The sequence below is a fragment of the Euprymna scolopes genome, chromosome 6, assembly GCF_053919585.1.
Source record: "Euprymna scolopes isolate OS-2025 chromosome 6, ASM5391958v1, whole genome shotgun sequence".
Taxonomy (NCBI): domain Eukaryota; kingdom Metazoa; phylum Mollusca; class Cephalopoda; order Sepiida; family Sepiolidae; genus Euprymna; species Euprymna scolopes.
In genome coordinates, this window is record NC_136487.1 from 17,173,285 (window position 1) to 17,179,284 (window position 6,000).

Sequence of the window (6,000 nt, forward strand, 5' to 3'; positions counted from 1 at the left end):
TGGCAGCCATGGTAGACTAGCAAACCGTCTCATCCGTGACACGGCTTCTGCTTCAAGTGTTTGGGTTATTAACTTCACAGCAAACAAAAATGTTAAGCAGCTTACAAGGATATCTGGCAACTTGTGTTTGACAATTTGCCTACAGATAAAATTCATCTATCAGTTATATAAATGGTAGATGATTGGAGATTACATTTATTTCAGAAAAAAATTAAGTCTAAACTAAAATTCTTATTTTATGTTTTTTGCTTTTTTAATTTTTTATTCACCTAAAACAAAGCTCTTACATCTATAGGACCTACTGTAATTAAGAGCAAGATATGTAGGGGCATCTTATTTGGAGAGTTGAGCAGCGAGATGTTTGTTCACAATACATTTAAATTTATCCACGTTGATAGAGAGGGGAAACAGAACAGACAATTGACTTAAGGAAAGACGCTCAGTATCTGGGAACCTCTATAGTGAAGGCATTGGATTTTGCTGCAAGTCGTGTTAGTTAAGGGGTATTTATGTTGAGAGGGTACAACTGCAATAAGGTTATTGGAGCACATTCTATGGGAGTACTTGTTAAACAATCATAGAAATAACTGAAACCTCATTAGTTCTAGCAACTGAGTTTTGAACGTTAGATAAATAGAACTTAAAACTTAACAAAATAAAAGCGGTACTGGCAATGCTCTCAATGTAATTGTTCCAACTCATGTTTCCTGTGAACGTTAGGCTGAGTACTTTCAGATAATGAATCTTTGGCCATTGCTATTGGTGGTAGAGATGGTTTCTTGTAATTATTGAAGGAAACAAGTTTAGTCTTTACGACTGATAGCTTAGATAAATACTTTTGCAGTTTTAACAAAAGAGCTACAGTAATATCAGAGCATCTCTATTTATGCTGAACATCCACAGAATAGTAACATCGATATATTACATATGAAGAGTCCCCTGTAGAATTTCCATAGGTCCAGCTAGTTTACTATTAATGCAATATTTTCCATTTCTAAGAAGTTAAGATCTCTTATATTTTGAAATGATATAAATTCTGCAATGTATTTATGACATTTGGAAAAATTGTGATCAAGAGCAAAATCGTGACAGACAAAATCTGTATATAAAATTATAAAAACTGCGACAATGAAAACATGCAACAGTGAAAACATGACTTTGTGTAAAAAAAAAAAAAAAATTTTTTTTTTTTTTTTTTTTTTGCTTCTACATCTATTATTATAAAGTTAAAGCAATCAAAATTTGCTTTCCTATTAACGTTTACCCATCTCTGCCACATAAAGGGTTAAATTCCAATTTTGTTTTTAGCCTGTAAAAATTCTCGCTAAAGGGTCAAAATTGAAAACAAAACAGTTCACCTTGGCAAGGGTAAGTTGAATAAAACATTACCCTGCTGTTACTTTTGCGCATGTGCAAAATTAAACATTCATAACCCAAAGTCGCTTAATTTTTAACCTTTTGTATGCATTTGTTGGTAACTTAGATGGTAACTATGCTGAAGACATAAATAATGATTAAGGCTGGAGTACTAAGCGTTTTAGTTTCGATTCTAGTGGATGGCACCCAAGTTATATATTTTTTTAATAACTTTTGAAATCATTACTATATATTCGATAATAATCAATAGAGAATTGTCTCTGTGATAATAAATATAAATGAATTAAAATATAACATATATACATATTTTACAACCAAGCAATGTTGGGCAGCCTGCTAGTAGTGTGTGTGTGTGTGTGTGTGTGTGTGTGTGTGTGTGTGTGTGTGTGTGTGTGTGTGTGTGTGTGTGTGTGTCTGGCATAATCATGTTGACACACCAGTTCTCGTCAGATCACCAAAGTTAAGCAACGTTGAGCCTGGCTAGTAACAGATAGGGGACCATTTGGGAGTTCTAAGCACTGTATGTTCACTCCGCTTTTTTCGACATTGTTTAGTTGTTCTGAACCTCCACTTGCCACTGGTATTTAACAACAGGAGAGGTGTGATTGGAGATTGTGCAACTCTTGCCACAATAATTGCATGCACTGGCACTCTTACAGTGGGTATCCATAGTCTATCAAGTCTGAAGGAAGCTACCATGTATTCTATTATTATGTTTAATTTTTATAAAGGACCAACTTTTTTTTCCAACTCTCTAAATTCAGCATTTTTTTTGTGATCAAAATTTAGATACTTTTAAGAAAACAGTGATACTTGTTGATAAAAATGGCCAACACAAAAAATATCAAAATCTTTGTATCATCATTAAATGATTTACTTGACATAACGGTAATGAATCAGGAGACCAAAGTTCAATCCTCGGTTGAGTTCTACCAAAGACTTAAAAATTGGTGCTTGATGCCTTCTTGCTAAACCTTCAGCATTATAAGGGGAGGATCAAGGTCAATTAGAGTAATGCTGGGAATAGTGCCCCTCCCTCTTCCTACACTTCAGTGTTAATAAAAATGGAACCTTCGGGTTGCCCTTGGTCGTGTAGTTTTAAAATGGTGTTTATTGTCAATACAAATGTGTGTAAAATGAATAAACACTTTTAAATTAGTGTTCTAATTTAAAATTATTTTTTGTTTTTCTTTAAGAAAAATACTTTTCATTGAAAGAAATTAAAAAAGTATTCGTATTTGAATTCTTCAGACTACTATTCTCATCTTGAGTTTTATTGATACAATATTCCAATCAATATGACCTCCGACATTCTTCAGGTCTATTTTGTCGAACTCCGGAATCCATATGGAATTTCAAAAATATGCTTTCATGCAGTCAGCCATGACTGGGTAGAAGTCCCAAGTAAGTTAATTTGGCAGAAAGATTCCAGAGTTCGAAAAGATACACCTGAAGAAAGTCTGAGGTTACATCAACCGAAACATTGTGGAAATGACACTCGAGATGAAAACTGTAGTCCTATAATCCAAATAATATGAAAATTAATCTTTATCTCAAAAATTCAGACTTGTAATTATTAATGTTTAAAAAAAAACCATTTAAGTATGAAAAAATCTGAAAGGAAATTAGCGATTAATGGTACATTGATTTATTTTTCTGCATTAATTAAATATGAACATGAACCATGAAAATATCCATGGTTGCTTACCTACCATCTTATTTTTTTCTTACCATAAAAATAATTGTTAGCTAAATATACTTTAAATAAAATGAGTCATGTTTATGACGTCCCATTCGATTTTGGAACAATTCATTTTTAAATGAGCAAAAGCATCATATATTCATAATTAGTTTTTTTTCTTTTTTTTTTTTTTTTTTGATTTCATGTTTGGCAATCAGGCATCACATTTTTTTTTTTTATAGGTGTGAGTCATGCAAACACCAACGAATGTACATTTTACCAAAGAAACAAAAGGGGGGGGGCAAAAAATATACAACAAACGTTACCAAAGGCTCGTCTACCTACTCGAATCAGATTTTTGTGTTTTAACATCATTTATTTACTTTGAAACAAAAGTAGTGTCAAGTCGGAGTTAGAACGAAAAAAAAAGTCGGTTTTGTTAGCCATTTGGACTCCCAATCACTCAAAAATCGAAAATTAAACTCCTGGTAGAACAAACTGAATGTTTCATTTGTTATGCATGTTTAACAAATATTTCATAATAAAAATAACTTTAAGCTGATTGCTGAATGCAATAGTAAATATTGCTTTATATTACTACACCAGCGGAGGGGGGGGGGACCCTGCTTTGCCCAGTCGTAAAAAAAAACAAAAACAAAAGCGGGGATTTAGATGGCAGCAGATAGAAGCAAAACTGAAAGCAAAATTTTCTGAGCAAAAATTAAGTTAGAAAGTGCACACATTATTGATGGGCCAATGAAGACACAGATGTTATAACATTGCAAATTTAGCTATTTAAAACAGAAGAACATAATGATGGTTAGCGCATGCATGGTTGGCAAACTACGTCGAAAGCAAGGTTTTTAATTTGAACAAAACATTTCTATACAAAATAATCAACAATTTTTTCCAATTTTCCAACATTTTTTATCCGAGGGATTGCTCTTTCTAACAATGCCATGTTCATGCTTGTACGATGCAAATGACAAAAGTGGACATATGAACATACACACACACTGATGTTTGAGATTTATTTAGTACATTAATTGAACTGGCAAAACTATGATGAATGAACATAAGAGGTAATGTCTGGGAAGAGAGCAGCATGACAACAGAACAGATATTACACTATGGCCATCCTCCAAAAAAAAAGGTAATCTTCTAGGAGAAGGGTATATTAACCAGAAAATAGATACTGTAATAAGCCTTCTGACCCCGCAAAGAAAGTAATGCCTAGAACGATGATACTGTGATAACAAAATAATATTGCAATTTCTTCCTCCCTCCCCCCTGTCACCAAAAGAAGAGATGATGCCTTGGAGGATGATCATGACACCAAAATAGTGACTACATTACTTCACACTCCAAAAGAATAAGAGGAAGTAATTCCTTCCTTCTCCTAATGAGAATAGAACAGATATTACCCCCCCCCCTCCATTAAAAGATAGTTATGTTGTTAGTTTACTGGAAAACACTGGAAAGTAAAATATTCGATTATTATGATTGTAATTATTAGATAGAAAAATGTTATCAATGTGGAAAGTTATGTTAAGTTGAAATATTTACATTTAATAATTCATAGGAATATTAACTTCATAGATGGAATTTAAGCTAATGATAATATAAACAAAGATACGTGACAAAAACCCAGCAAGGATTTTTTTGGCTATGTGTAGTGATGATGTAATGGAAAAATAAATTTTGAGTCTAATTATCAGCAATCAGTTTGATACACGACGCATTAGCAGATGATTCCAGTAGAGTAATAACGTAAATAAGTTTTAAAATAATATTTATTAAAGGAAAAGGCTAGAATTTAACCCAGTAATCAAAAGTTAAAAGTGAATACATATTGCTATTTATATTTAAGAATTTAGTGAATTGCCATTATAGTAGAAATAATTCTAAAACAAAGATACGTCAGTTAGGAATAATAGACAATGGAATAATAGACAATTTTCTTTGTGTTACAAAGGCATGTGAATCCACGTGAGGGACTCTCACATGGTCTGAGCACGCTTTGATATCACAAAGAAAGATAATTCAATATATTCAGTTAAGAGAGTTTGAAATGAGTCAGTTCAGTCAGTCGAGTTCAGGAGTTGTGTTCAAAACTGTCAGAGGAGGAGAGTTAGCTAAGCTCCTTTTGGAAGCAAAAGAAAGGGAGACAAAATAACGTAGAAATCTAAAGGCATTGAATCTCTGGTCATCATCATCATAATCAACTGGAAGAATAAATATCATGTTATTTGGAAGTTTTCATCGTTTGTCATCATTCAACCTGAAAAGTAATGTGCTTTTGTCATTCGTCTTTGTAAAGGAAGATTTATATGTAACACCCATCCAAAGTGTTAACTGCTTGTCCCCCCTCCTCAAAAGTGCAACTGAATCCTCTCTCCTACAAATAATGACTTCAACAAGTAATTGTTATCGTCATCATATATAGTTATATAAATGTCGCATCTATATGTCTTTGATATGGATCTCCCCACTGCATAACACTTTGACGGCTGTCGAAGTTAGAAGGGGGGAACTTAGTAAAATGTAGTCTTATACGAAGCGTACCAACTCTGAAAAGGAACCCAGCAAGTATAAATGAAACCTCCATATATAATTCAGGTCTTGGCGTTTTTACTTCTTGAAAAAACACATTTTTGAATTTTGGACACTGGAAAGGAAGATTTGTGGTATAGTCTTTCGCTGGTGTTCCCACTGATGACGATGTTTGTCTCTTGTTTAAACCCTGTTGATAAACTGTTAATATATGCATACACATACCAACACTCAATAGAGAACACTGGGCAATCACAGATCACAATGTTTAAAATGATCATAAATGTTATATGTACTGTTATAAATATACACTAGACGAATCACATATCAGAATGTTTAACACTCATAAGTTATATATATACTGCCCACACCAACTGCATTACAATAGT

The 6,000-nt window shown here is 33.0% G+C and overlaps 1 protein-coding gene across 3 annotated transcripts in view; it reads left to right on the forward strand.

The window, feature by feature from the left end:
- Positions 1-6,000, forward strand: part of LOC145277545 (multidrug resistance-associated protein 1-like) — a 164,115-nt gene that overhangs the window by 52,095 nt on the left and 106,020 nt on the right. The window lies entirely within an intron of this gene.